Source organism: Stomoxys calcitrans, chromosome 4 (genome assembly GCF_963082655.1).
Source record: "Stomoxys calcitrans chromosome 4, idStoCalc2.1, whole genome shotgun sequence".
In the NCBI taxonomy this organism is placed as follows: Eukaryota; Metazoa; Arthropoda; class Insecta; order Diptera; family Muscidae; genus Stomoxys; species Stomoxys calcitrans.
In genome coordinates, this window is record NC_081555.1 from 89,834,708 (window position 1) to 89,854,846 (window position 20,139).

Here is a 20,139-nt window from a genome sequence, read left to right on the forward strand (position 1 = left end):
GAGCTTCAGAAGTCAACCCAGAATTTGTTCTTAGCCTTTCTCAGCTCGCCCTTTTATTTTCTAAACTCAGCCTTATAGACCTTCTAATTGTGAGATGTCCTTATGGCTTTCGCTCTGTTGGAAGAGTTTTCTGTAGCCCCTCCTTAGACCAACCAGTTCTGGGGTTCACTATTTGCCCCTTGGCTTGGCGCTAGGACATGCTTATACAAACGGGTCCTTTGTGATCCGCTTGACCACTATATCGATGTCCTCCGCAGTTTGCACTTCCTTTTCTGCTCTAGAGGGGATATTCGTGCAGAATGTGTGCCGAATGTTATTCCAATCTGCCTATCTTCTGTTTAGCCGAGGGACCACATCTGCAATATTTTCGCCAAAGCTGAAACTAATATAACGATAATCAGAGAAGCTCTGGCCGTCTAACACATCCCAGTCCCATATCCTTCCGCTTATATCCTTCGATACAAAGGTAACATCTGGTACCTCTTGCCTGTTTCTGGCAATAAAGTTAGGTTTATTCCCTTTATTACAAATCGTCAGATTGCAACTCATAATATATTCGATGACAGGTCACCTCTATCGTTTATATCCGAACTTCCGCATATCTGGTGATGTGCATTAGCAACACTTTCTACAATGAGGCTATTTTTCCCTGCAGAAGCGTTTTCAACCAGCAACTTAAGGCTTGAAGGCGGCATGTCTGAATCGTGTGTCATATATATCAGCCAGTGATGAGGCTTTTCAATTCCAGGCTGGCTGCTACTGACTCTTCAATGCTTAGCGATGGAAGAAGAAAAACATTTAGACTACTCTTTGCAAGAATTTAGGCTATATGTCTCCCATTCCCCGTATACTTGAGTAGTTTAAATTCTGAAATTCTTAGTCCACGAACCATTCCTCCACACACCTATGGTTCTTGGGGAAGAAGCACGTCAAATCTCCCTGCCCCCTGCCATGTGGTGGACCATTATTGCCGCTAAAGCGGCCTTACAATGGTGGAGATTTATCTACAGGCATCGGACCATAACCAGGATTCAAAATTGCGTTAGACCCATCTTCTGAATCCGCCAGGTGTTCATCCTCACAACATATGTACGATGATATCATGACGGGTTTCCTTACGCATCCAGGGGCAATTGAGAAAGTAGTGGCAGCTGTCTTCGCCAGGACACCGGACTCTTGCCGTGTGGATGATTTCTCCTGTCGAAGTACGTTTTGAGTTCCGTCCTTTTCCGCTGGTGCACACCTTAAGCCCAATTCAACCGGATGACCCGCTCACACAGGCCTTGACGCGTCCCGTCTCTGCGTCTTCCCCTCCTGTTTTAATGGTGGCAGGGTGATTTTTAGTCTCCGCCAGACTTCAGAGATTCGGTCGATAGTTCCTGACCGCCAGGTGTTCATCCTCACAACATACTTACGATGATGTCATCACGTGTTTCCTTACCCATGCAGGGGCGATTGAGAAAGTGTGGAACCAGTCTTCGTCAGGACACCGGACTCTTGCCGTGTGGACGATTTCTTCTGTCGAAGTACTTTTTGAGTTCCGTCCTTCTCTGCTGGTGCACACCTTAAGCCCAATTCAACCGTATCACACAGGCCTTGTCGCGTCCCGTCTCGGCGTCTTCCCCTTCTGTTTTAATCGTGGCAGGGTGATTTTCAGTCTCCTGCAATCCGCCAGACTTCAGAGATTCGGTCGAGAGTTTCTGACAACTGCTGAGTCGTCTTCCGATTCCCCAAACCCCACCTTCTGGGGTGATTTTCAGTCTCATGCAATCCGCCAGACTTCAGACGTTCGGTCGATAGTTCCTCAGGCGAGTGTTCAGCTGACAACTGCTGAGTCGTCTTCTGATTCCCCAACCCCACCTTCAGTCTCACGTGTTGGATCCGTAGGAAAGAACTCCTTTAGACTTGTTGAGGTTTGCGAGCCAGCCGGAGTTTAGTACGAATGCTGCCCGTATCCTGTCCCCATCAGCCTCATCCAATCTAATAATGTTCGAGTCGGTGGTTGAAAGTTTGGACAGTCTTTTAGTCTCTCAAGTATGGACTCAAAAGCTGGAGAGTCCTTCGTATCCAAGCGTGTGCCATTGGCCGAGAAGGAATATCGCACCTGGCCAGATCTCGTCAATCTTCTTTAGGGCGCAACGGTACATTTCAACTGAGCGTTGATCCCCGAAAACAGTTCGGCTGTATCGGCCCCGCTTCCAGCCTGCATCGTCACAGGATGGAGGAAGCCCAGGCAATTCTCCAAGGACATCGGAGTATACGGATGAGCTCCGAAAGCAGTTCGGCTGTATCGGTCCTGCTTCCAGCCTGCATCGTCACAGGATGGAGGAAGCCCAGGCAATTCTGCAAGGACATCGGAGTATACGGATAACAGTCCACTGACTATCCCACTCCAATTGTTCCTAGGTACGCAACCCCGTTCTTCTCCCTTGTCGATAACAGCCTTCACCAAACTGTCCCCAGCGACATAAGCAAAGGTTCTTGGACCCCTCTTACTATCGTTCGATCCTGGCGACCGTAGCCTTTTGGCTGACTGCAGTGCGTATTTAGACGTGTAGTAGCCTTTGCGGTAGCCTGTGCAGCGAATCTCCCAGCCCTTAAGGGAGTCCCTCTCCTTATCGGTGAGAGTCTTAGAATTATTTGCTCCAAGCCTTTCAATAAACCTGACAACGATGCGCCTTTTATTTTTCCAACCTCTTAAAGAGTGCAATGGTTTGCCAGAGAAGGCCTATAGCCTAGACAAATTAAAGGCACGCGAAGATAAAATAGGTTCGGCCTTTTCCGTAAGACCCGAATCGGGTGTCTTTGTCAAAAGCCACTGCTGACCTGTCGGCTAGTGTAACTTGGAGCAGCACCGTAGCTGTTGGGTCTTTGTAGTCCATTCTAAGCCTAGTCCCAGGCTCTAGATCTGCCGCTTCACTGGATAACACTATCGTAGCTTTCCTTAAAATTTTGTCCACAAATAACTACGAGTTACAGAGAGAAAAATAACAGCGGAGAAAAATAACAAAACTTCCGCTTCGCTCAACAGTTCAAACAAACCCCCAGGTTATTTTACCCAAAGTTTAATACCAATTTTGTGTTTTTGGTTTACTATCCAAAATCTAGCATTTTTGAAAATTTCATCAAAATTTCAATTCTATAGAGATTTTATCAAAATTCATCTCTATGGGAAATTCTGTCAATATGCCATTTCTGCAGAAAATTTAAACGTTTATTGTAGTCTGCATCATCAGTGTCTCCACTTCCTATTTTAAGGTCGTTTGCTCGGATTTTTTTATGCTGTTTGTAACATCTCGAAATATTCATATGAGACCCCATAATTCACGCTTGTCTGTCTGCCCATCTGGGAAAGCACGCTAACTTGCGAAGGAGTAAAGCTAGGCGCTTGAAATTTTGCATAAAGGGTGGTTTTTTAGCTATAATCTTTTTGGCAACACTAAACACCCCACTCACGTTTAGTGCTTTGTTTCAATGTAAAACATCTTCAGTTTGGTCTATAAATCTTGCAAATTATTGAATTTCATTAGCAACATGCGTGCTCTGTTAAGAAATTTCATCGCGCTTCCTCCGTTTTATGGTCAGTTTAACCGAGGACTGAATGGGTACATAAATAAGCAGAATTGTCGATTTTGTAGTGAAGATCAGCCAGATGCTTTGGAGCATCCGGAAAAAGTCACAGTTTGGTGCGGTTTATGGGCTGGTGGCATCATTGGACCGTACTTCGAGTTCGGTGAACGTTTTATTTCACGTTCGGAATCGGTCAATTAACCGCCGAGATTGTGCTACTTACCTTTAGACTATTTAGAAGCATTTATTCGTGAGATACCAGCCGAAATGTTGGAAAGAGTATGCCAAAATTGGACTAAGCGGATGGACCATTGGCCAAACTTCTCACATATCAATGAGTGCAGTTCGATGCAAGTTTAAGCTCAATGATAAGGGGCCTCCTTTCTATAACCGAGTCCGAACGACGAGCCCCCTGTACGACACCTCTTTGGAGAGAAGTTTTTACATGGCATAGTACCTCACAAATAGTGCCAGCATTGGGAGTTTTCTGATGGACTCGCCAGGATTCACACCCAAGCATTCAGCATCATGGGGGACATACTTACTAGAGCTGGCGAAACATCTCTAAGGCGCTATTTAAATATCGATTGATATTTTTCCGATGGATCCTATCTGAAAAGTTGAATTTTTTGCAAAATTAAACAAAAATTAAGTGTATCTTTTAAGATGCATTGCGCCTATAGAGGGCGCTATTTTCATCCGATTAGTTTAACATTTTGTACAATGATTTCTCTCAGGACTTCCAACTGACTTTATTAATCTTGGTTTTATTTGGTCTGTGCATTGATGTTGCTTCTATATAAATGGATCTCCTGATTTTTAGTTCTCGTTTTCGCTTGAAATATAGGAAATGGCAAATTAACGATAGTATCGATATTTATTATTAAAACTATGGAAAATATCGAATGTTGCGATTATCGATAGTTTGCCAGCTCTAATGCTAATCTCTACGCTACGGTGGCCTCCATGTTTTCACATATTGGGGTGCCCAAAAAGTAATTGCGGATTTTTCATATAGTCGGCGTTGACAAATTTTTTCAACGGCTTGTGACTCTGTAATTGCATTCTTTCTTCTGTCAGTTATCAGCTGTTACTTTTAGCTTACTTTAGAAAAAAAGTGTAAAAAAAGTATATTTGATTAAAGTTCATTCTAAGCTTTTTTATAAAAAATGCATTTACTTTCTTTTAAAAAATCCGCAATTTCTTTTTGGGCAACCCAATAGCTGCCACATAAACCGATCTACCGATTTGACTTCTTTAGCTTCTAGAGGGAGCAATTCTTGACCAAATTGGCTGAAATTTTAAACGTTGCGTTACGCTATAATTTTCGACTTCTGTACCAAGTGTATGGTTTAAATCGACCTTTAACCTGATGTAGCAGTCATATAAACCCGATTTGACTTATTTTGCCTATAGAAAGTGCATTTACCGCCCGATTTAACTGACTTCTTCTATGACCCTAAACTTACATGACATACATAGTCTGAATCGGTTTATAGCCTCATATAGCTACCATATTAACCGATCTTCCGATTTTACTTCTTGAGCCTTTAGAGGGAGTAATTCTTATCCGATTTGGCTGAAATTTTGCACACGGACTTTTTCTATGATCTTTAACAAAGGTGCCATATATGGTTCGAATTGGTCCAAAACCTGATATGGCTCCCATATAAACCGTTCTCCCGATTTTACTTCTTTAGCCTTTAGAGTGCTTACTTCTTCCCCGATTTCGATGAAATTTTGCACAGTGGTCCCACTTCCTTGAGGGCACTGACGACTATTCTAGATATCCGACCCATTGACATACAGATTAAGTGTGAGGGAGCCGCTGCGGCTATGAGACTTAAGGTGATAGGAGAATGGATTGAGGATGGGAGCAGCTCATACCATCGCGCTATAATCGAGGCGACGATAGGAAACCTGGAAGGACGGGAAGAGGTTTCCGATCGGATACCTCAGATGAACCTTGAAGTCGAGTGCGAGCCACTGCTGCCATCGGCACAGCCTTGGATTGACGGAACCCTAATATTGCCATCTGGAAGATTATGTTACACGGATGGATCAAAGCTAGAGGATAGAGTGGACCTGGAGGTTTACATTGAGAACCCAGGGACTGAGATCTGTTTTAGACTGTCTGACCATAATACGGTCCTGCAGGCGGAGATCTGAGCGATCACGGAATGCATGAAGTGGACGTCAAGTGTGAACATCTTTACTGACAGTAAAATTGCCATAAGGGCAATAACAACCACGACGGTAAGGTCACGAACAGTCTTGCAGTGTAAGAAGGACATTAACGCCTTCTCTGAGGATGGGAAAATCCGCATCGTTTGGGTGCCGGGCCCTAACGGAGTAAGGGGAAATGAAAGGGCAGACGATTTGGAGGTGAAGGCCAGAGGACTGCCGTCAATAAACTTGGTTAACCCGAAGCCTTTCGGGTCGACTCAGTCCGAGTTAAGGGAGTGGGCGACGAATGCGCATGCAACATTGTGGATCAGCAAAGAGGTCGGTAGGACGGCGAAAATCCTATGGGGGGATCCAGATCGTGAGAAGGATCGAAAAAGGAGGTCAGTATAGCTATTGGTATCATAACGCGACACATTGAACTACGAGCTCACTTATGTAAACTCGGTGCGGCAAGCGATGGCATGTGTAGGGCATGCGGGGAAGAGATGATGAGATGTTGAAGCATTTCATTTGTCATTGTCCGGCTTTCGCGTCTAACAGAAACGGGCACTTAGGTGGAGACACAATACCAGACATGAACCAACTTAGGGCAGTGGTATTGAAAACAATTAAGAATTTTGTAAGTAGCACGAAATTCCTAACTTAAAATTTTCTTTTTAGAGGTTACTTTATAGTTTCTAGAGCGCACAACAAGCCGATTACTGGCTTAGGTGTATGTCCATAGAGGCATGGGGCGGATTAATATCTGGACCCTCTTTTCAACCCAACGCTAACCTAACCCTTATGCCCATAAAAATTTTATTTTTCATCCGATTTTGCTGAAATTTGAAAAAGTTAGTAGTTTAAGGCCTCCCGACATCCGACCTAAATATGGTTCAGATCGGACTTTATTAAGATATAGCTGCCATATAGACCGATTTCCCGATAAAGGGTCTGAAGCCCATAGAAGCTTTATTTATTACCCGATTTCGCTGAAATTTGCAACAGTGGGATATTTTAAGCCTCCCGAAATCTGACTTAAATATGTTTCAGATCGGACCATATTTAGATATAGCTGTCATATAGACCGATCTGCCGAAAATGGGTCGGAAGTCCGCAAAAGCTTTATTTTTTAACCGATTTCCCTAAAATTTTAAACAGTGAGTAGTTTAAGGCCTCCCGACAACGGACCCTAATATGGTTCAGATCGGCCTATATTTAGATATAGCTGCCATATAGACCGATCTCCCGATAAAGGGTCTGAAGGCCATAAAAGCTTTATTTATTACCCGATTTCGCTGAAATTTGAAACAGTGGGTTATTTTAAGACTCCCGACATGTGACGTAAATATGGTTCAGATCGGACTTTATTTAGATATACCTGTCATATAGACCGATCTGCCGATAATGGGTCTGAAGGCCATAAAAGCTTTATTATTTATCCGATTTCGCTAAAATTTGAAACAGTGAGTAGTTTAAGGCCTCCCGGCAACGGACCCTAATATGGTTCAGATCGGACCATATTTAGATGTAGCTGTCATATAGACCGATCTGCCAAAAATGGGTCGGAAGCCCACAAAAGCTTTATTTTTTAACCGATTTCGCTAAAATTTGAAACAGTGGGTTACTTTTAGCCTCCTGAAAACCGACCTAAATATGGTTCAGATCGGCCTATATTTAGATATAGCTGCCCTATAGACCGATCTCCGGGTAAAGGGTCTGAAGCCAATAAAAGCTTTATTTATTACCTGATTTCGTTGAAATTTGGATCAGTGAGTAGTTTAAGGCCTCCCGACAATGGACCCTAATATGGTTCAGATCGGCCTATATTTAGATATAGCTGCCATATAGACAGATCTCCCGATAAAGGGTCTAAAGCCCATAAAAGCTTTATTTTTTAGCCGATTTCCCTGAAATTTAAAACAGTGGGTTATTTTTAGCCTCCTGACATCCGACCTAAATATGGTTCAGATCGGACTTTATTAAGATATAGCTGCCATATAGACCGATTTCCCGATAAAGGGTCTGAAGGCCATAAAGGCTTTATTTTTTATCCGATTTCGCTGAAATTTGAAACAGTGGGTTATTTTAGGCCTCCCGACATGTGACGTAAATATGGTTCAGATAGGACCATATTTAGATATAGCTGCCATATAGACCGATCTCCCGATAAAGGGTCTGAAGGCCATAAAACTTTATTTTTTATCCGATTTCGCTGAAATTGGGGATAATGCGCAGTTCTAAGCCTCCCAACATCTCACCCAAATATGGTACAGATCGGATTATATTTAGATATAGCTGTCGTATAGACCGATCTGCCGATAAAGGGTCTGAAGCCCATAAAAGCTTTATTTATTACCCGATTTCGCTAAAATTTTTAATAGTGAGTAGTTTAAGGCCTCCCAATATCCGACCTTAATATGGTTCAAATCGGACTATATTTAGGTATAGCTGTCATATAGACCGATCTCCCGATTAAGGGTCTGAAGCCCATAAAAGCTTAAGTTATTACCCGATTTCGCTGAAGTTTTAAGCAGTGAATAGGATGAGTCCTCCCGACATACGACCTTAATATGGTTCAGATCGAATTTGTGTGCTTAAGTTATCCAATTTTCACCGGATTGTGACGAAATGGGGTTTACAGATATACTCCGAGGTGATGGGTATCCAAAGTTCGGCCCGGCCGAACGTAATGCCTTTTTATTTGTTATACCCTCCACCATAGGATGGGGGGTATACTATTTTCGTCATTCTGTTTGTAACTACTCGAAATATTCGTCTGAGACCCCATGAAGTATATATATTCTTGATCGTCGCCACATATTATGTCGATCTGGCCATGTCCGTCCGTCCGTCTGTCTGTCTGTCGAAAGCACGCTAACTTCCGAAGGAGTAAAGCTAGCCGCTTGAAATTTTGCACAAATACTTTTTATTAGTGTAGGTCGGTTTGTATTGTAAATGGGCCATATCGGTCCATGTTTTGATATAGCTGCCATATTACCTGAGCTTGGGTCTTGACTTCTTGAGCCTCTAGAGGGCGCAATTCTTATCCGATTGGAATGAAATTTTGCAGGACGTGTTTTGTTATGATGTTCAACAACTGTGCCAAGTATGGTTCAAATCGGTCCATAACCTGATATAGCTGCCATATAAACCGATCTGGGGACTTGACTTCTTGAGCTTCTAGAGGGCACAATTCTTATCCGATTGGAATGAAATTTTGCACGACATGTTTTGTTATCATATCCAACAACTGTGCCAAGTATGGTTCAAATCGGTCTATAACCTGATATAGCAGTCATATAAACCGATCTGGGGACTTGACTTCTTGAGCCTCTAGAGTGCGCAATTCCTATCCGATTTGGCTGAAATTTTGCATGACGTATTATATTTTTACTTTCAACAACTGTGCCAAATAAGGTTCAAATTGGTTCATAACCTGATATAGCTGCCATATAAACCGATCTTGGGTCTTGACTTCTTGAGTCTCTAGAGTGCGCAATTCTTATCCGATTTGACTGAAATTTTGCATGTCGTATTTTATTCTTACTTTCAACAACTGTGCCAAATAAGGTTCAAATCGGTTTATAACCTGATATAGCTGCCATATAAACCGATCTGGGATCTTGACTTCTTGAGCCTCTAGACGTCGCAATTATTATCCGATTGGAATGAAATTTTGCACGAAGGATTCTCTTATGACCATCAACATACGTGTTTATTATGGTCTGAATCGGACTATAGCCCGATACAGCTCGCATATAAATCGATCTCCCTATTTTACTTCTTGAGCCCCCAAAGGGCGCAATTCTTATTCGAATTGGCTGACATTTTACACAGGTCTCCAACATATCATTTAATTGTGGTCCAAACCGGATCATATCTTGATATCACGCTAATAGCAGAGCAAATCTTTTCTTATATCCTTTTTTGCCTAAGAAGAGATGCCGGGAAAAGAACTCGACAAATGCGATCCATGGTGGAGGGTATACAAGATTCGGCCCGGCCGAACTTAGCACGCTTTTACTTGTTTTCTATGACCTTAAACAGAGGTGCCCAATTGGGTTGAATTGGTCCATAACCTAATATGGCTCCCATATAAACCGAGCTCCTGATTTTACTTGTTGAGCCTTTAGAGGGCGTAGATCTTTTTCGATGAGTGTGAAATTTTACACAATGGCATCTGCTATGGTCTCCAACATCCAAGCATAGTTTGGCCCGAATCGGTTCATAAGCTGTTATAATTCCAATGGCAATTCTTATCCATTATCCTGTGTTTGCCTGTAAAAAGATACCGGGCAAAGTCCTTGACAAATGCGATCCACTGTTGAGGGTATATAGGGGGTATACAAGCATGCTTTTACTTGTCTTTTCTACATTGAGCCCTATCTGATATTTTGGCCTTTTTTTCTATTTTATGTCTTCTGTATTGTAATTTTTTTCTATTTTATGGACAACTGTTTTCTCTGTTAGGTTTTCAAAACACTGTGTCCTTGAACATCATCCATCGAGTGGTAGATGGATGTCTTCGCCCTTTCGTGCGTTTTGTCGAACAGATTGTCTCACTTTCTATTTTGTACGAGTGCTTGCTCTGTTTCGGTTTCGACATTTTTTTTTTTCTATATCTGTTGGATGAGTTTCAAAGAGTGCACCACTCACTTCCTTTGGGAGAATTGTGTTAGGTCTGTTATATTTTTGTCGACAAACACACACTTCCACCATGCTACATTGAAACATTTGCATGTGTGTGTGTGTGTGTAAGTCCTTTTTTATTAGATTCATTGGTTGTTTTTTTTTTTTTTGTTTTGCCTCAAACATTGCTTCCTTATTTTTATGCCAATTTTGTTCGTGTGTGTGTGCGTGTGTTTGTGTTTTGTTGTTGCTTCAACATGCTCTTTAACTTTAACTCTGCCTGTGTGTGTGTGTGTGTGTGTGTGTGTGGGTATGTGCTAAGAATAGTCATTCTTTAGCACTTTCTTTATTTAAGGATGCTCTCTACTCCTTCCAGGGCGGCTGAGAGAAGTGCAGTGAAGGAGGGGTCTGCTTTAGTCTGTGCCATGGCCTGTGAAGTTATGGCATTAAAGCAGTATCTCTTAAAGTTCCTTCACAGGACTTATTCGTATTTTCGCCCCAAAAAATCTATTTTTCGTTTCTTGTTTCTCTTTAAAATGTGGTGAATATCAAATTACCGTTATGGGTTTCCATTTCGTTCTTTTTTCGGCTTGCTGTGTAGCTGCTTCGGCTCGTAGAGGGGGAGATCTGAGCCTGTGTGTGTGAGCTGTGGTCCGGGTGTATATTTTATTAATTTTTTGGAGAAGCTTTTTGTCCTTTTCTTTTTTTTTTTTTTGTTTGCTCATAGTTGTTATTTTGGGTTGGCTGTGCTTGTTGACGGAAAACTTTTTGTGCGTTTAGATAACACTTTGAAAGTTAATTTCTGGGCTATTAGAATGGTATACAAGGACACCACATACATACACACACATACCCCACCACAAATATTGAGAGAGTGGAAGATTTTAGCTTGTCCTTTGGCCAAAGTTGAACATGGATGTGTGAGTGTGTCTGCATGTTTTGGGGGGAAAATGAAATTAACTTTAGCCACAATGTCTGGCATGAATACCACAATATTTCTTTAAGTAATTGAATAATCTGGAATATTTTTTGTGGCATCCTTTCGCAGGCAAATTGTTATTTAGCGAATTAGAGGCATAGTAGCGTGGGTCCTAAATTAAGTAATTCCTTGTTTTATTTTTTTTTTTTATATGGCAATTAAATCTTTAACCCAAAGCCTCATATTGTGTTTCGGCATTTTCTATTTCTTTGCAGGTAAGGATTATCAGGATTCAGATGACAAACGCTAGCGACACTAACTTAATGGGATTTACAAGCGTAAATGTCTTCGTTGTGTTGTTGAGAACCAATTATTGATTTTGTTGCGTGAGTAGAGCATATTAAAAAAAAACACTAATTAAGTTATTAAATTGTTTTGGTTTTTCGTTTTCCATGTATGTCAGTGAACTAAATACATGTGGATCTATTATAATTTAGTTTCTTTTTTGGTAAAATGACGCCATTTGTTTCGAAGCAAGGGTGTAGTACTTTTTCCCAAGAAAAATAATTTGTTCATTAGCTTGCTGCAAATTTGCCCATGAACATTCCATTAAGGAAAAGGGGTAACGAGTGCTATCCAATTCAAATTTAAGCTCAATGATAAGGGACCCCCTTTGTACTGGCCTACATATCTATGTGGGGTAGGGAGGCCTCCCAGAACTTCAACTCCCAATGGCTATAGCAGACTTGCAGTCTACCTTTCATTTCAAAACGGTCTACATGTCCTTTTTGGGGGGAGTTTTTTATACCCTCCACCATAGGATGGGGGTATACTAAATTCGTCATTCTGTTTGTAACACCTCGAAATATGCGTCCAAGACCCCATAAAGTATATATCTTCTTAATCGTCGTAGCATATTAAGTCGAACTAGCCATGTCCGTTCGTCCGTCCGTCCGTCCGTCTGTCTGTCAAAAGCACACAAACTTTTGAAGAAGTAAAGCTAGCCGCTTAAAATTTTGCACAAATACTTCCTATTAGTGTAGATCGGATGGGATTGTAAATGGGCCAAATCGGTGTATGTTTTGATATGGCTGCCATATAAACCGATCTTGGGTCTTGACTTCTTGAGCCTCTAGAGGGCGCAATTCTCATCCGATTTGAGTGAAATTTTGCACGTAGTGTTTATATATCACTTTCAACAAATGTGCTAAATATGGTTGAAATCGGTTCATAACCTGATATAGCTGCCATATAAACCGATCTGGGGTCTTGACTTCTTGAGCCTCTAGAGGGCGCAATTCTCATCCGATTTGACTAAAATTTTGCACGTAGTGTTTTGATATCACTTCCAAAAACTGTGCTTAATATGGTTGAAATCGGTTCATAACCTGATATAGCTGCCATATAAACCGATCTTGGGTCTTGACTTCTTGAGCTTGTAAATGGCGCAATTCTTATTCGATTTGACTGAAATTTTGTACTAGTTGTTTTGATATCACTTCCAACAACTGTGCCAAGTATGGTCCAAATCGGAACAAAACCTGATATGGCTGCCATATAAACCGATCTTGGGTCTTGACTTCTTGAGCCTCTAGAGGGCGCAATTCTCATCCGATTTGAGTGAATTTTTGCACTTAGTGTTTTGATATCACTTCCAACAACTGTGCTAAATATGGTTGAAATCGGTTAATAACCTGATATAGCTGCCATATAAACCGATCTTGGGTCTTGACTTCTTGAGCCTCTAGAGGGCGCAATTCTCATCCGATTTGACTAAAATTTTGCAAGTGGTGTTTTAGTATGACTCCCAATAGCTGTGCTAAATATGCTTCAAATCGGTTCATAACCTGATATAGCTGCCATATAAACCGATCTTGGATCTTGACTTCTTGAGCCTCTGGAGGGCGCAATTCTCATCCGATTTGGCAGAAATTTTGCTCGTAGTATTTTGATATCACTTCGAACAACTGTGCTAAATATGGTTGAAATCGGTTCATAACCTGATATAGATGCCATATAAACCGATCTTGGGTCTTGACTTCTTGAGCCTCTAGAGGGCGCAATTCTCATCCGATTTGACTGAAATTTTGCAAGTGGTGTTTTAGTATGACTTCCAATAACTGTGCTAAATATGCTTCAAATCGGTTCATAATCTGGTATAGCTCTCATATAAACCGATCTTGGGTCTTGACTTCTTGAGCCTCTAGGGGGCGCAATTCTCATCCGATTTGACTGAAATTTTGCACGTTGTGTTTTGATATCACTTCCAACAACTGTGCTAAATATGGTTGAAATCGGTTCATAACCTGAAATAGCTGCCATATAAACCGATCTTGGGTCTTGACTTCTTGAGCCTCTAGAGAGCTCAATTCTCATCCGATTTGAGTGAAATTGTGCACGTAGTGTTTTGATATCACTTCCAACAAATGTGCCAAGTATGGTTCAAATCAGTTCATAACCTGATATAGCTGCCATATAAACCGATCTTGGGTCTTGACTTCTTGAGCCCTTAGAGGGCGCAGTTCTCATCCGATTTGACTGAAATTTTGCACGTAGTGTTTTGGTATCACTTCCAACAACTGTGCTAAATATGGTTGAAATCGGTTCATTACCTGATATAGCTGCCATATAAACCGATCTTGAGTCTTGACTTCTTGAGCCTCTAGAGGGCGCAATTCTTATTCGATTTGGCTGTTATTTTGCATGTGGTGTTTTAGTATGACTTCCAATAACTGTGCTAAATATGGTCCAAATCGGTTTATAACCTGATATAGCTGCCATATAAACCGATCTTGGGTCTTGACTTCTTGAGCTTTTAGAAGGCGAAATTCTTATCCGATTTAGTATGGCTTCCATTAACTGTGCTAAATATAGTCCAAATCGGTACATAACCTGAAATAGCTGTCATATAAACCGATCTTGGGTCTTGACTTCATGAGCTTGTAGAGGGCGCAATTCGTATTCGATTTGGCTGTAATTTTGCACGTGGTGTTTTAGTATGACTTCCAATAACTGATAATTATGGTCCAAATCGGTACATAACCTGATATAGCTGCCATATAAACTGATCTGGGATTTTGACTTCTTGAGCCTCTAGACAGACGCAATTCTCATCTGATTTGGCAGAAATTTTGTACAACTGCTTCTCCCAAGACCTTCAACATACGTGTGCAATATGGTCTGAATCGATCTATAGCTTGATACAGCTTCCATATAAACCGATTGCCCGATTTTGCTTATTGATCCCTGAATCGGACTATAACTTGATATAGCTCATCCTCCGTCCTTATTCATTATTTTTTGTTTTTTTCTAAAAAGAGATACTGCGCAAAGAACTCGACAGATGCGAACCTTGGTGGAGGGTATATGAGATTCGGACCGGCCGAACTTAGGACGCTCTTACTTGTTTTTTTGTTCATACTTACTGTCAAAGACCTTCCATTTGAGTCCCATATTGTCCCAATGGTGGGATGTTTGTTTGGAATGGGGCTGTTTCCCAGATACTTTAGGCCAAACGTTCAACACTTTTAAATAGCTTTAATTTGATACCCATATTGTCTTAATCGATCTACATTTCCATTTGGGGGGTTTGGGTGGGGCGTTCCCCCAAGTTGCTTGACCCCAAATTTAAATATAGGATTCTCGTTTTTAGTTTATTAGGGCGATACAATGAAATATTGCTTGCATCGAGGTTACCATCTCCGAGATCCGATGGTATCACTGACCCTGCAGAAGTTAATCGGTCTACTTGTCCATTTGGGGGGTTTTGGTGGGGCGTTCCCCCAAGTTGCTTAACCCCAAATTTAAATATAGGATTCTCGTTTTTGGTTTTTTAGGGCCATACAATGAAATATTGCTTGCATCGAGGTTCCCATCTCCGAGATCCGAAGGTATCACAGACCATGCAGAAGTCCGTTTCTGCCTGCTGTGTTCACTCCCTTGTTCTCATCAGCAGTCTAAGGTCATGATTCTTCAGCCTCAGTTTAAGTGACATCCTGTCTAAGGGAAAAACTCGGTCACTGGGTATTTGCCACTCTGCAAGCCACACAACCAGCCAACGACTCATTTGATTTGATTTTTGAATCTTCCACGAATCTTCTAGAAGAAGGTTACGATCGTGGTCGAGCTCGTTTAAGAGTCCTAGACGATTTCCCCGTCGTGAGGAGCTGCATCATTAAGACGAATCTTTTGGAAGAGTGTTCCGCGAATCTTCCACGTGAGTTGGTAAAGAGTAAGTCCAAAGAGTTCTTATTTTCTATCAGCCAACACGCAAGGGATGCCCTCTATGAATCCAGTGCATTGCGTTTGAGAAGAAATTAGGAATTGGAGGGGGGAAAAGGATGTAGGACTTATTGACAAATAATGCAAATTTTGCCCATGAACATTCCACTAAGGAACAGGGAAAAACATATCAATGAGTGCAGCCCGATACAAGTTTTAAAGCTCAATGATAAGGGGCCTCCTTTTTATAGCCGAGTCCGAACGGCGACACCTCTTTGGAGAGAAGTTTTACATGGCATAGTACCTCACAACTGTTGCCAGCATTAGGTGGGGAAAACCACCGCTGAAAATTGTTTTCTGATGGTCTCGCCAGGATTTGAACCTAGGCGTTCAGCGTCATAGGCGGACATGCTAAACTCTGCGCTGCGGTGTCCTCCGTAAGGGATTTACAAAACCCAAGATTTTTGTGAGCGCTATGGCGATGCCCAAGGCTTTGGGCTTAAGGATGTTGAGGTAGAGGTGTTTGTCAACGATTTAACGCTGATATAGGTTCCCGAACATGAAGGAATTCCAGGAAATGAAGCGGACGAGTGCGCCAAGAGAGGTTCGTCTGCGCCGGGCGAACCAGTCATCGGTCTTGCCTACGTGCCATTTGTCGAGCTACTGAAAATGGTAGATGAGATGGCCAAAGCGGTTGCCGGTACGCTAAGGCACTCTGGCTTTACATCGACTGGAGGAGGTCGAAGGAGTAACTGGCGTTCGGTAAGCAGTCGCAGAGCACCTTGATGACAGGGTTCATAACCGAATACTGTGCCATAGGTCGCATGGCAAAGCGCCTACCCCTTTCTGGGAAGGCGATTTTTGTGCGAAAGTAACTTTGGCAGGTCTCTTGAGATTTGAGAACGGAACGGGATGGTTCCGACGAAAAGTGCGATAAGATCCGGGAAAGGCAAACTCGTGCTTGCGTAAAGGATAGGCGTTAGAGATGTGCACGTGAGTGATTTTTCAATCACGCTCGCTCACGTGACAAAAAAATACTCCCGCACCACTTTTTTATGTCGACTCACATTCACTCACTCTCACGAGACAAAAGTTTTACTCACGCACGCTCACAAAAAACCACGACTCACTAGAAAAATCACGACTCACGAAAAACTTGCGAATCACGAGACAAAAAAATTATTCACGCATGAATTTTTTATGTTGATGTACGTTCACGCATGCTCACGACACAAAAATTTACTCACACACGACTCACGAAAAAGCCATGACTCACGAAAAAATTACGACTCACGAAATTTTGTGAATCACGATTGAAAGAAGAATTTTGCCGTGAAGCAAATAATTTTTTTGTCGACTTACGTTCACGCACACTCTCGAGACAAAAATGTTAATCACGCGCGAAAAACCGCGACTTTTTTTTGTCGACTCACGTTCACGCATGCTCACGACTCAAAAATGTACTCATCCATGACCGAAAAAATCACGACTCATGAAATACTTGCGAAAACAAAAAAAATATTCACGCTCGACGTTGTATGTCGACTCACGTTCACGCATGCTCACGACACAAAAATGTACTCACCCATGACTCACGAAAAAATCAGGAATCATGAAATACTTGCGAAAACAAAAAAAAATTTTCACGCTCGACGTTGTATGTCGACTCACGTTCCCGCATGCTCACAACACAAAATGTACTCACCCACGACTCACGAGAAAATCACAACTCACGAAATACTTGCGAAATCAAAAAAATTCTTCACGCACGACTTTTTATGCCGACTCACGTTTACGCACGCCCACGAGACAAAAATTTTACCCACACACGACTCAAGAAAAAACCATGACTCACGAGAAAATCACTACTCACGAAACTCTTGCGAATCACGATTGAAAAAACATTTTGCCGTGAAGCGAATTATTTTTTTTGTCGACTCACATTCACGCACACCCATGAGACAAAAATGTTAATCACGAACGACTCACGAAAAAACTCGGCTCACAAGAAAAATTACACTCACAAAAAACTTGAGACAAAAAAATTATTCACGCACGACTTTTTTTGTTGATTCACGTTCACGCATGCTCACGACACAGAAATGTACTCGCCCACGACTCACGAAAAACTTGCGAAAAAAAATCTTCATGGACGAATTTTTATGTTCATACTCACGACACAAAAATTTACTCACCTACGACTCATGAGGAAAAATCACAACTCACGAAATTCTTGCGAAAACAAAAAAGTTCTTCACGCACAACTTTTTATGTCGACTTACGTTTACGCACGCTCACGAGACAAAAATTTTACCCACACACAACTCACGAAAAAACCATGACACACGAAAAAATCATGACTCACCAAAACTTGTGAATCACGATTGAAAAAACATTTTGCCGTGAAGCGAATTATTTTTTTGTCGACTCACATTCACGCACACCAATGAGACAAAAATGTTAATCACGCACGACTCACGAAAGAACCACGGCTCACGAGAAAAATCACGACTCAAGAAAAACCAGAGACAAAAGAATTATTCACGCACGACTTTTCTATGTCGACTCATATTCACGCACGCTCACAAGACAAAGATTTTATTCACTTATGACTCACGCAAAAACCAAGACTCACGAAAATTAACGACTCACGAAAAACTTGCGAATCACGATTGAAAACACATTTTTCCGTGAGGGAATAATAATTTTTGTTGCCAGACGTCGGCGAAAAGTTGGAAAAAAAGGAAAATAGCAAAAAAAAATATATTAGCAACCCTTGAAACCATTATGGCATCCATTGTCGACTTCATTTTTATACCCACCCCCGAAGGATGGTAGTATATTTATCGAAATATCCATTTCCCACCCTATAGAGAATATATATTCTTGATCAGCGTAAAAATCTAAGACGATCTAGACATGTCCGTCCGTTTGTCCCTCTGTCTGTTGAAATTACGCTACAGTCTTTAAAAAATTGAGATATTGAACTGAAACTTTACACAGATTCTTTTTTTGTCCATAAGCAGACTAAGTTCGAAGATGGGCTATATCGGACTATATCTTCTTATAGCCCCCATATAGACCGATCGACCGATTTAGGGTCTTAGGCCAGTAAAAGCCACATTTATTATCCGATTTTGCTGAAATTTGGGACAGTGAGTTATGTTAAGCCAGTCGACATCCTTCGTCAATTTGGCCCAGATCGGTTCAGATTTGGATATAGCTGCCATATAGACCGATTCTCCGATTAAGGGTCTTAGGCCCATAAAAGCCACATTTATTATCCGATTTCGCTGAAATTTGGGACAGTGAGTTGAGTTAGGCCCTTGGACATCCTTCTTCAATTTGGCTCAGATCGGTCCAGATTTGGATATAGCTGCCATATAGACCGATCCGCCGATTACTGGTCTTAGGCCCATAAAAGCCACATTCACTATCCGATTTTGCTGAAATTTGGGACAATGAGTTGTGTTGGGCCCTCCGACATCTTTCTTCAATTTGGCACAGATCGGTCCAGATTTGGATATAGCTGCCATATAAACCGATCCCTCGATTTAAGGTTTTTGGCCCATAAAAGGCGCATTTATTATCCGATTTTGCCGAAATTTGGGACAGTGGGTTAAGTTAAGCCCCTTGATATCCTTCCGCAATATGACCCAAATCGGTCCAGATTTGGATATAGCTGCCATATAGATCGATCTCTCGGTTGTAGGTTTTGGGTCCATAAAAAGCGCATTTATTGTCCGTTGTCGCCGAAATTGGGGACAGTGTTTAAGTTAAAACCCTTGACATCCTTTTGCAATACGGCGCAGATCGGTTCAGATTTGGATATAGCTGCCATATAGACCGATCTCTCGGTTTTAGGTTTTGGGCCCATAAAAAGCGAGGTGGTGGGTATCCAAAGTTCGGCCCGGCCGAACTTTATGCCTTTTTACTTGTTGTTTGTTCTACTGGTTTAAATGGTTGGCATTTTTTAATTATTTCCAAAAAAAAAAAATACGTATCTAGATAACAATTAGTGCAGAAAAAATATAGGAGTTTTGGAATGGAAACATTTGATTGCTGTCAAATTTTGTTCGCGAAATAATTGAAAATTTTAGCAACGAAATCAGAATAGAATACCAGCCCTAAGTCGTGATTTTCTTGTGAGTCTTGATATCTTGTGGTTCGTGATTTTCTCGTGAGTCGTGATTCACGCTCACGCACGAAGAATTTTAATTCAATCATGCTCACGCACGACTGCGTGGGTAGATTTGGATTTCACTCACTAATCGCGTGACACGACTACTCACGACCCCTAATAGGCGTGAGTCGTGAGTAGTCGTGAGTCGTGACCTGCCTCTCTGATTCTCCATTCTTCCTGTATAACCTTTGAATATGATCCGGTGTATCACCACACTCTCTGCTCTTTCTTCCCGTGCAGGGTATCACAATGGGCCAAACTGGCCTCCAAGTTAACTCACCTATGGTGGACAGTTCTTTCAAGCCCAACCTAACCAATCGCCTTAGTAATGCTGGCGACATTTGTGAGGTATTCTGCCATGTAAAACATCTCACGGAGTCTACCGTAGTGCAGAGGTTATCAGGTCCACCTATGACGTTGAACGCCTGGGTTCGAATCCTGGCGAGAC

At 41.8% G+C, this 20,139-nt stretch overlaps 2 protein-coding genes across 3 annotated transcripts in view; one reads left to right on the forward strand and one right to left on the reverse strand.

Moving 5' to 3' along the window:
- The window catches only part of LOC106085715 (serine/threonine-protein kinase tousled-like 1), a 593,262-nt gene that overhangs the window by 426,832 nt on the left and 146,291 nt on the right, over positions 1-20,139 (forward strand). The window contains exon 2 of one of the 2 annotated variants that reach the window (XM_013250089.2): positions 11,563-11,673. The exons of the other annotated variant lie outside the window; for it this stretch is intronic. The gene's annotated coding sequence lies outside the window, so the exon portion shown is untranslated. The remainder of the gene's footprint in view (positions 1-11,562; positions 11,674-20,139) is intronic. 2 annotated transcript variants of the gene reach the window in all.
- The window catches only part of LOC106085718 (uncharacterized), a 318,067-nt gene that overhangs the window by 180,454 nt on the left and 117,474 nt on the right, over positions 1-20,139 (reverse strand). The window lies entirely within an intron of this gene.